Source organism: Petaurus breviceps, unplaced genomic scaffold (assembly GCF_028583685.1).
Source record: "Petaurus breviceps papuanus isolate PSGF00001 unplaced genomic scaffold, PetGlider_PUasm1.0 551, whole genome shotgun sequence".
NCBI classification, from domain to species: Eukaryota; Metazoa; Chordata; class Mammalia; order Diprotodontia; family Petauridae; genus Petaurus; species Petaurus breviceps.
Window position 1 is genome coordinate 41,145,445 of NW_027186372.1, and position 12,455 is coordinate 41,157,899.

At 34.4% G+C, this 12,455-nt stretch overlaps 1 long non-coding RNA gene across 3 annotated transcripts in view; it reads right to left on the reverse strand.

The window, feature by feature from the left end:
- Positions 1-12,455, reverse strand: part of LOC138172590 (uncharacterized) — a 118,531-nt gene that overhangs the window by 82,756 nt on the left and 23,320 nt on the right. For all 3 annotated transcript variants that reach the window (XR_011171166.1, XR_011171168.1, XR_011171167.1), the window contains exon 2: positions 4,443-4,508. This is a non-coding gene — a long non-coding RNA (uncharacterized lncRNA). The remainder of the gene's footprint in view (positions 1-4,442; positions 4,509-12,455) is intronic.

The following is a 12,455-nucleotide window of genomic DNA, read 5'->3' on the forward strand; positions in this document are numbered from 1 at the left end:
CTTCAAGCATTGCTCACTCCTCCTACAATTATCTCTTCCATTATAAAAACATTTCTTTATGCGTCTCTTATATGGAAGATTATTTTTCCCCAATCTTCCTCTCTCTTCCCCCTTCTCACAGTTCACATTTCTTTCTCACCCTTCCAGTTTTCATTTGAGATAATCCCAACACAACAGATTCACACTCATTCCCTCTGTCTAAGTAGACTTCTTTTAACTACCCTAATAATGATAAAGTTCTTAGGGGTTCAATATATAAGAATATAAACAGTTTAACCTTATTAAATTCCTTATGATTTCTCACCTTGCTTACTTTTTAATGCTTCTCTTACTTAAGTCTTGTATTTGAATGTCAAATTTTCTAATCAGCTCTGGGTATTTTCATCAAGAAGTAAGTCCTATTTCATCAGTTACAAGTCCTATATTTCATTTAATGTCTCTTTTTCCCTTGTAGGATTATACCATTTTCCTGGGTAACTATTCTTGGTTTTGATGGTAGCTCCTTTATCTTCTGGAATATCATATTCTAAACCCTTCACTCCTTTATAGTGGTAGCTGCTAAAACTTCTGTGATCCTGACTGTGGTTTCACAGTGTTTGAATTATTTCTCTCTAGCTACTTATATTTTCTTCTTGACCAGGGGATTCTGAAATTTGGCTATAATGTTCCTGAAAGTTTTACTTTTGGGGATCTCTTACAGGTGACTTATGGAGTCTTTCAATTTCTACTTTTACTTCTGATTTTAAGATATCTTGGCAGTTTTCCTTTACGAATTCCTGAAGTAAGATTTGTAGATTTTGTTGTTTTTTTATCATGGCTTTTGTGTAGTCCAATAATTCTTAAATTATCTCCCTTCAATCTATTTTGTAGGTCAGTTGTTTATCCTATGAGATATATCACATTACCTTCTATCTTTTCAGTTTTTTAAATTTGTTTTCATTTCCAAATGTCTCATGGTGGCATTAGCTTCCACTTGGCCAATTCTAATTTTTAAGGATTTATTTTATTCAGTGAGCTTTTGTACCTCTTTTATAATTTTTTTTCAATTCTGATTTTTCAGGAATTATTTTCTTAAGTATTTTTATAACTATTTTAACAAGATGTTAATTCTCTTTTCATAATTTTCTTGCATTTCTCTCATTTCTTTCCCCAATTTTTCTCTACTGCACTTATTCGATTTTTAAAATAATTTTTTGGACTTTTTTAAGTCTTTCTATAGCTCATTTAGGAATTCTTGCTGATCTTGTGTCCAATCTGTATTTTCATTGGAGGTTTTGCTTATATGTGTTTTAAAGTCATTGTCTTATTCTGAGTTTGGGCCTTGAGCCTCCCTCTCACTTTAGTAGCTTTTTATGGTCAGGTTCTTTTCTTATGTTTGCTCATTTTTCCAGTTTATTCTTGCCTTTGGACTTCATGTTAGTGTTGGGCTTTACTCACCTCTGGGAGAAGGGAAAAGGGTATGAATAGCCTGAGTTTTAGGCTTTTATGTCTTACTATTTTCACAGCTAGGTTTAGAAGTCTATAAGTTTTTGATACTACCAAAATGATATGGTAATTGATGTCATCTGGTAACAGCCCTCCTGATCTGAATTCTGGTTCTTAATCAGGTAGGGCCACTGCTCTATCACTAGTTGTCCAGTTTACAGTAATATCTCTGTATTTGGAATCAGAGGACCTGGGTTCATGTCCTGGACCAGTCACCATGTAGTCTTGAACCCCATTCACTTCTCTCTGGACTTCTGTTTTCCTCATCTATAAAAAAGAACAAATTGGACTAGATGGCCTCTAAGGGCCTTTCCACATTTAAATCAATGACCCTCAGTACCAAATCATTTTAGACCAACTTGCCTAACTTCAAGCCTAGAACTCTTTTCATTAGGGCACACTGCCTAATACATTTCTGAGTCTCACAATAACAAACATTTGTAATGATATGTTGTGTAACTCCAGTGAGGGCTTGATTAAATGGGTTAGAGGTTTCAATTAGAGTGTTAAATGATTCAATTAAGCCATCAAAACTAAATAGTAGCCAATGATCTTGCCTAATGAAATACTAAACTGAAGATGTAAATATTTAAAGCAGCCCTCAAAATGTTAAACTAATTAGAAAAAGGTCAGTTGTTCTTATAATTTATCCAAATGGTCAAGAGTATTGACAACCTCTCACCTTTCTTTGCATTAATGTTACTTGAGTTACCAAGTTCTATGATTTTTGTTCCATTGTTCATTTATATCTGACTCTTCGTGACCCCATGGACCATAACGTGCCGGGCCCTTCTATCCTCTACAATCACCCAAAGTCTGTCCAAGCTCATGTTTGTTGCTTCCGTGACACTATCTATCCAATTTGGAGAATACAGAATGTAAATAGAGACATAATCATTTGAAGTGAATGGAAGGAATGCTATCACTGAAAGGGATCAGAGACAACTTCCCCTAGATGACATATGCTCTGATCCCTGAAGGAAGCGAGGGATTCTAAGAGGCATAGGAGAGAAAGGACTACCTTTCAGGGTTGGAGATCAGTCTGTGCAAAGGCATGCAAGAGATCCAGTGCCAAGTTTATGAAACAGCAAATAGGTTACTTTGGTTTGACTGGAGTGAATGGCAGGAGATTGTGTCCAATAAATCTGGAAAGGTAAACTGCTTGACTGCAAACCTTATCTCTGGGGAAAGAGGAAGAAAGTATCATTTATAGAATTTAAAGGTGAAAGAACCCTTAGAGATCATGTAATACAACTCTTCCCTGACTTATTTTACAGATAACGAAACTGAGGTTCAAAGAGGCAATTACATAAGATCAGACTTGCAGAGTCAGGATCTAAACCCAGGTTCTCTGATTTCAATTCCAGTGGCATTTTAACATTAGATTTCTAACTTTAGCTACGAATGCATTTTTTTCCTAGATCTGGTAGTTTTTCTTAAAGGTGTGAGCTCTAGTGGGGACCTAAATGATTGAAACCATCTGAACTGGCACCAGACTGATATGGCAGCTAGGTTGAACAGTGGATATGACACTAGAATTAGAGTTTGGAAGACCTAAGCTCAGATCTTGTCACAGACACTAGGTATGTGACTATGTGCAAATCATTGAACTTCATAGCAGAACTCTTGTCATAGAAAAGAACTGGTTAAAAAAAAATATAGACATTGGGGCAAGTTAGATGGAGCAGTGAATAGAGCACCAGCCCTGGAATCAGGAGGAGCTGAGTTCAAATCCAGCCTCAGACACTTAACACTTACTAGCCATGTGACCTTAGACAAGTCACAACCCCAATTGCCCTGCCTTTCCCCCACCAAAAAAGCAAAAAAAAAAAAAAAAGTAGATATTCATCATTTGGAGAATGACTAAATAAATTGTGTTGGAGGTTATCTGTGATGAATACTGCTTTGACTGGGAAGTACTGGAATTGAATTCAGGAAGACTGAATTAAAATCCTGCCTCAAATATGCACTAGTGGTATAATACTGGTTAAATAGCTTAGCTTCTCAGTCTCAGTTTCCCCATATGTTAAATAAGTAATTAGTATAAAGTGCTTTGTAAGACTCAAAACACTATATAGCTACTGAAACTTAAAACCATACTGAAGATTTTAGGAAATTCTATATGATAGAATATCACTGTGCTGTAAGAAATTATAACAATGAAGAATGCAGAGAAACATAGGAGGACCTATGGGAAAAGCCACAAGAACAATTAGAAAAGAGTCCTGGATTTGGACTGAAGGAACCTGAGTTCAAACTCCTCCTGTGTCCTTTACGATTTTCATGGTATCAGGCCTTAATTTTTTAATCTGCAAAATAAGGAGGCTGAATGATAGAGCTTCTGAGGGATCTTTTTAACTGATTCTTATGAATTTAGAGTGAAGTAAGATGAACAAAAAGAATGAAAGTAAGAAAAGAAAACAAATACATAATGACCAAAACATTGCAAATGTAAAAACAAAACAAACAAAAAATCCTAAACATTGGATATTTATACTGACCAAGATTGTCCCTAAAGAAGGGATGAAAAGGGAGCGGCTAGGTGGCGCAGTGAGAAAAGCGCCGGCCCTGGAGTCAGGAGGACCCGAGTTTGGTTCCAGCCTGAGACACTTAACACCCACATGAAAAAACTAGCCGTGTGACCTTGGGCAAGTTACTTAACCCCAATTGCCCTCCAAAAAGGCAAAAAAAAAGGGGGGAATGAAAAAAAGAACTCCCTTCTTTGTTCCCAGAGTTAGAAAATGGTGATACATTCATCATGAGATGAATGTCCAAAATGGCCATCTCCTAAATTGGAGTACAGCATGTCCAGAGACATAGTATAAAAAGCTTCAGGATATATGAATAGATAAAGTTTTCTCATTTCCCCTTTCATTCTTCAATTCTTCTGCCTTCAAAAACTACAAAATGTTTTTTTCAAGCACCCAACTTCATTTGAATATTTATTCAATACTTACTGTATCCACTGAAGGAAATGCCAAGATTAGGTAAGATAAAATCTCTGCCATTGGAGAGTTTATAATCTAGTAGGGAAATAAAACACAGACAAGGGTCACTATGATATACAATATAATAAGATAAATGTACTGAAGAGGTAAAACAAAATGCTAGGAGATCCAAACACTTGTTCTGAAACAGGGAGATTGAATCAGGACTAGGCCAACCCCAAAACTTCACTTCTCTATCCTCTAGATCAAATGAAATCATATTTATAAAGCATTTAGTATAAACTGGTACATAGTTAAAATGCTTAATAAATGCTTGTTCCCTGATAGAAAAAAAAACATTGACAGTAGAGTGGAGGGGGAGAAGGGAATAATCCCAGAAACAATATATTTAGAAATACTAACTGCTTTGCTAAAACACTTACCAGATGTGTGCCATAAGCAAGTTACTTCATGGATATAAGCATCGGTTACCTTATCTTTAAAATGGTATTAGATCATATGATTGATCTGTCATCTCATAAGCACATTAATAATCATAACTCTAAATGAAAATAAATTTCTCAAACAATTAAGATAGGATTTATATAAAACTGACATGATTTGAAAAAAATATTTTAACCATCTATTAAAGCAAGGTTTCTAAAATCGACTTTTTATCTATATAGTAGGAATGACTATAGGCACAGGAAAAGCTATAAAATAACATTTCTTTGAAAATATAAGGGAGGTCAAAGTGATTTAGATGGCATTATATAATAGGATGATAAGAGTCAAGTTTGTTTTCAAAATCTTAATATTTTACTGGGTCACAAAAGAAATTAAATAAGTCAAACCCAGGGAATGGAGTGGTTTTATGAAGACACATACTATTTATTACCTGTCCATCCCTCAGGGTGTTTTCCTGCTTCAGTTACATAAATTTAACAAAATATAAATAAGTGTGGTTGGTGAAAGATGATATGACTAAGGAAGCAAAGGTTGAGCTTCTGAGCATATTGATTTATTAAGCAACATATGCCAGTTGCCTAACAAATCAGGAAATCAACTTAAGACTGGATCCCAAATACAGGTGGAGATAGATCATTGTACATTAAAAACAATTAACCAAATAAGGCCAATTAACTTAAAAGAAGCAATAAAACAGGAGGTAATCTGATTTCTAATTGGAAAAAAGATTAGGGACTTTCCAAGTTGGCAGTGGGAGAGTAAACACGTATAATTCACTGAATTTAGGGGGAAAAAAGTGTCCTACTCCCCCAAGGTGGCTATATTCGATCAAAGGAACATGGAAACAATAACTGATAGATCAATATGGGGCCAGTTTTCAGTTAAAACATTTGAGTTGCTCGAGATGTGTAATTGTAAGAAAACTCCTTACATCAATCTTAGAATCTCACTGGGTTTCTGGTCACCATAATCTATGTCCCTAGTTAAGGGTCTCTGAACAGCAGGTAGAGGTCGTCTGACTTCCCAGCTGTTCGAGGCTAAGTTCAGACAATGCAACAAAGTCCTCTCACAATTGCCACCGTAGAATATAAGTCTTCCCACAGGACAGAAATTGGTAAGTAAATAGAAAGGGAACTGAGCTAGCACCAGAATTAAATCACAAGAATTCACTTAATTCCCACTATTACTTGTTGCTCCAATTCCCTCATAAGAAAAAAGTTTAAGAACTGAATAGAACTTAAGAAAATGTGATATCCTAAATCTTTGCTGAAAACTGAATGAGAATAGAAAGGATTATTTATCTTCCTTAGTTGTGTAAATCACTTTTACAAAAATTGACCATGCATTAGGACATAACTCACAAACAAAAGTAGAAAATCAGAAATATTAAGCATATCCTTTATTAGCCACAACAATCAAATTATATTCCTGGAAGACTTTTGAAGAAAAAACATTTCAGTTTGAGGTTAAATAATTTAATCACCCCAAAATTAATAGGTTAAATAACAAGTCATGGAAACAATATACAATTTCATTAAAGAAAATGACAACAATGGAACAATGTACCAAAACCTTTGGGATGCAGCCAAAACAGTTCTTTGGAGAAAACTCACATCACTAAACACTTTCATCAACAAAAGAGAAAAATAATAGATCAATGAATTGGATGTCAATTTTTTTTAAAAAAGCAAATAAGCTGTAAACACACACGCACAAAAAGATATTCTAATAATAAAAGTGATTAAGAAAATTGAAAGCAAGAAAACCATTGAATTGATAAATAAAACCAAGAGCTTATCTGAAGTGAAAAATAAGAAAATAGGTAACTATTGATTGATCTGATTTAAAGACAGAGAGAAAAAAAAGATTACCAATATCGTGGTAATCTTATAAAAACAAAATTCACAACAAATGAAATGGAAATCAAGGAAGCTAGAAATATTTTTTTCCCAATTATAGATGAACACAATTGATATCTTAAAGGAAATGAATGAATATTTACAAAATTGAAAGTATTTAGAGTAACACAACAAGAAATTAAAAATATAATTATTAAAATCTTGGAAAAAAGAAATTAAATATGCCATACATGAAATCCCAAAGGAAATAATATGATGAGATAGGTTTATGAGTGAATTCTAGCAAATATTCAAAGAACAATGCCTCAGTATTACAGAAATTATTTGCAAATATTAAATGTTAGACTTGAAGCTTGAAGAGATTTTAGCAGTCACCATCAAGTCTAATCTCCACATTGGGTAGAGGAGAAAAACAAAATTGAAAATGGATAAGTGACTTGTCCATGGTCATACAACTAGCAGTAGGAAAAATGTGTGTGTGGGGGGGGGGGCAAATCCTACATTCCATGACAGAAATATGGTCTTTATATGTACATCATAGGGCAGCTCGGAGGTGCAGTGGCTAGAGTACCAAGTCTGAAGTCATGAAGATTCTTCTTTGTGAATTTTAATCTGACCTCAGACACATACTAGCTTTGTGACCCTGGGCAAGGCACTTAACTCTGTTTACCTCAGTTTCCTCATCTGTAAAATGAGCTGGAGGAACAAAAAATGCAAACCACTCCAGTATCTTTGCCAAGAAAGCCCCAAAAATAGAGTCACAAAGATTCAAGCATGACTGACAAATTATTGAATAACAACAACATACCCAGATCATGGAGAAATGAAACAGACAAAGCAATGTATAAGCTAATAGACCTAATGAGTATCAATACCAAAATACTGAATAAAACTTTGAGGCTATGGCAACACATTAAAAGATTTTATATTATGATCAAATTGTATTTATGCCAGGAACACAGATTTGGTTAACTATTTGGAAAATAATAATCATAATAAATCATATTAATTCCAAAAGTCATAAAAGCACCTGGCCATATCAATAGATATAGGAAAAAAGTATTTGACAAAATAGGCATACATTTCTTCTAAAATACACATGAGAAAAGCTATGAACAAATGAACTATTTTTAATAGGATAGAGCATTTATTTAAGATAAAAAGTCAGCATTATAAGTAATGAAAAAATAATAAATGTCTTTCCATTAAGATCAAGGACCGAATAAAGATATCCACTACCACCACTATTTGGTATAGTTCTAACAGTATTAGTTTAAGTAACAAAACAAGAAAAAGTGAGGAAATAAGTATTGGTAAAAATGAATAAAAATGATCACTTCTTGCAGGTGATGTGATATTCCCCTTAGAAAACCCCATAAATTCAATTCAAGTTAATTGAAACCATTAATAATTTCAGCAAAGTAACATGATCTAAAACAAACCCACATAAATCATCAGCCATTGTATATATTACCAGCAAAACACAAAAAAAGAGATAGAAAATGAAATTACATACAAAATAACAACAGAATATATAAAATTTTGGGGAGTCAACCTATCAAGATAGACAGATTTTTTTAATAGAAATAAAATACTCTTTATACAAAGAGCCTAAAGAATTGGAGTAATGTTAATTGTTTATGATTGAGTTTTAGTAATATAATAAAAATAACAACACTATTTAAAGTAACTTATTTATTCAGTGCCATACCAATTAAACTGTTAAAGGTTTACTTTATGGAACTAGAGAAAAAAAAACAAAATACATGTAAAATAACAAAAGGTCAAGAATTGCAAGAGAAATAATAAAGAAATTAAGTGGGGAGGAAGAAGGCCCAGCAGCACCAGATCTCACATTATACTACAAAGCAGTAATCAATAAAACTGTTTGGTTCTTGTTTAAAAATAGACCAGACAATCAGTACAACAGATCAGAAACACAAGATCCAGACAAAAACAAACATAATGGCAAAACATTCAATAAACCTAAACACTATAACTGCTGGGTTAAGGATTCACTAGTATATCAAACCTGCTTGACAAACTAGAAAATTGTCTGGTAGAAATGGGGTTTAAATCAACCTCTTACATTTTGTACCACAATAAGCTCCAAAGATCACAAGTAAATAGGAGAGGAACATCAGAGGTAACTTTTATAAGTATAAAAGCGTTGTTGGACAAGGAGTTCTTAACCAAAAAAAGCATAAAATGCATCATTGAAGCTAAAATGAATAATTTTTGTTACAAAAAAATTGAAAAGCTTTTGCACAAACAAAAGCATTGCACCTAAAATTATCAGGGAAACAGTTAACTAAGAAAAAAAAAAGTTTTTGCATCAAGTTTCTCTGATAAAGTTCTGATAAGCAAGATATTTAACAAACTGATTTACTAATCAATGTGAAAGAACAACAATTACCCCAATAAATTGTCGATGTATATAAGCAAGCTCTTCTTAAAAAAAGAAAAGCATTTTACCAATGACTAAATGGAAAATGTGTTCCAAATTATTACTAATAAGAGAAATACAAATTATAACTATTCTGAGGTTCTATTTTACACCCATTAGATTGGGAAAACATGACAAAAGTGTGGAGGCACACTTATACTCTGTTGGTAGAGCAGTGGATTGGTCTAGCTATTCTGGAAGGCAATTTGGAATTATGTCAAATACTGCTGAACTGTGCATATTTTTGAGTTAGTAACACCACAACTGGGGCAGCTAGGTAGATAGAGAGCTGGGCCTAAAATAGTAAAGACTCATCTTCCTAAGTTCAAATCTGACCTCAGACACTTACTAACTATCTGAGCCAGTGCAAGTCACTTAACCTTATTTGCCTCAGTTTTCTCATCTATAAATTGAACTGGAGAAGGAAATGGCAAGCTATTCCAATATCTTTGCTAAGAAAACCCTAAACATAACAAAGATTCAGCCATGATTGAAAAATGACTCAACAATGACAACAATAGCACAACCAAGCATATACCCCTAAGAGATCAAAGACAGAGGGAAAGACCTCATATTTACAAAAATATTTATAGCAGCAATTTTTTGGAGTAGAAGGCAACTAGAAACTGGGCCAGGGTAGGGGTAGGAGGTAGACTGATAATAAAGGAAGCTTGCCACCTCTAGACAGAGGTGATATCTTGGATCTGCAGAATAAACAAAAAAAGTTTTAGTTCAGATTTAGGCTTTAATAGCTTAAAGCTACATTAAGATTTTGAAACATCTTGTACATTTTTAATGTTGCCAGTGTGTGGATTTTGTTTTTGCTTGGCTGTACTTATTCAGTACAAGAAACAGTTTCCCCTTGTGAGAAGGGAGAAGGTATCTGGGGAGAATAGGAGGTCTAGAGAGAGAGATGAGAAAAATAGGAAGCAAAGGGTGGGGGGGGGAGGGAGAGAGAGTAAGAAAGAGAGAGAGAGAGAGAGAGAGAGAGAACAGTCAATAAAGCATTTTTTAAATGTATAGAAAAGAACAGGAGGTTCAAAGAAGCAGAAAACCTTCAACTTTTCTGAATTAATTATATTTGCATATATATACAAATATATATGTGTATAAACAAATACACACATACATACTTTTTTTTTTTGGATTTTTGGAGCGGGGAAAAGTAGGGCAATTGGGGTTAAGTGACTTGCCCAAGGTCACATGGCTAGTTTTTGTGTTAAGTGTCTGAGGTTGGATTTGAAGTCAGGTCATCCTGACTCCAGAGCCAGTGCTATATTCACTGTACTACCTAGCCGCCCCTCACATACATACATTTTGAATACATATACACACATATAAGATAAACATTATGGAGATTCACAGTTTCACGCACAGTCTTCTTTGTCTCATTTTGATATATGAAAATGATCCTATTTGGTGGTGTTTGACAAGTTCAAAATATCAACTTTTAAAAATAAATAAAAATAAGATGTTTAAGGTATTTAAATGGTCAGATAAACATCTGGACAATATGTAAATAGTACAAAAGACTGAGAGAAGTGTTCTCTCTCTCAAAGTATTTGGATCCCTATTTCCATTGACTCTAAGCACAATCTCTTTACAAGGGTTATTCGCCCATTTGTGCTGTCTTCTAATTAGAAGGTAAGCTTCTTGAGGGAAGCGACTCCTTGCCTTTTTTATTTGTGTCCTTTCATGTGAGCAGAGTGTCTGGCACATTGTAATCATTTACATAATTTTTCACTCATTCATTCATTCACATAAATATCAGATACTGTTATATTGATTATGACTACATTTTTCCATGAATCATATGTACTTTGTTAGTTTTAGGTTTATTTATATTTCATCTTTGTGAATTGTACCCAGCAACTCAGACTTTCACAGATATTTCTTTGAAAACTTGCAAATTTGTTATGTATATAGAATTAAAGTATACTTTGATCATAAAAGAATTCATCAGTTAATTCATAGGTACCCATATTTTACTTAAATCATTTGTAATTGTCATTAGAAATAAACCTCACTGAATGAGTCTTTTAAGTAAAGAATAGTTAACATAGAAAATCAAAGACCTTAAATCTGTACCTATGAACACAATCTCCTAAACATCTCACAACATCCCCACATGCACATATAAACAAACACATACAGACTTACATCTTACCCCATTGCCTCTCACAAATCCCCAATCTATGGAGAAATGGTCTGAGGGAACTGAGAATGACATATCTGGTCACTCAATAGTCAATGACTCAAACCGAGACCTGGGCTTAGCCGTGACAGATGAGCACAACTTTCCCCCTTTGGCCTTTTCAGTGTTTCAACCACTGGAATGGAGGTGATGGGGAAAGTAAAGGGATGGGCTAGATTTGTGAACAACAGATAGACATTCCCTGGAACACTGGAAAAAGAGAGTTGATCGGATTTCCCTTCAAAACCACACCCCAGGACCACTGGGTGGGGATAAGAACAGATGTGTCATGTTCTGTGAGACCTGGGCCATTCTGCAAATCAGGATTTCCATTGGCTTCTAATAATACCTTTCCAGCAGTGTTGCCTTCCTCTTAAAAGATGTGCCAAAGTACCGTTGATTTCATGGGAACAGAGATGTTTTGAGTGGGAGGGGACCCCAAAGTACCTTTTGTTATAAGTATTAGCCCCATTATACTGTGAGTTCTGGGATCTGTTTTTCCAAAGGTACCTCTCAAATAGTAGGCACTCAAAAAACATTTCAATTTAAGATCATCTTTGCTGCTCTCTATGCTTTCCTAAAACCTCCACTACATTCATAATTTCTTTTTGTTTTGATTTGGAATGGCCATTTGGTCTTAAGGGTATTGAAGACAGCTGATTCTGTTTCAATTTATTCTAAGCTTTATCAATAGATTAGCCATTATTACTTTTGACTCAGCAAGTCATCTGGGTTCTCAATATGCCACTCAATTTTATACTGGTGTCCAAAGCTACTTACTTAGATAGGGATGTTTCACTCAGCTGTTCTTGTTCATGTCTTTTGGTCTCAGCACTTGAACTCAAGGTAGGGTAGCTAACTCTCTTTGTTCCCCTCAATCTCCCTGCTGTCTAGTGTAATGTAACTGTCCCCTGCCCCCAGCCTGAAGACAGCTTGAGGGGTTCACTTTGTTTCTATTTTGTTTTTAGTTTTGGAGTCCTGGGTTAACATTTTTTAAATTCTGAGGACTAGTTTCAAACCATTTAAGCACTTAAGCAAATATTATCTTGGGAAGCAGGCCCAAGGATTAGGTGCAA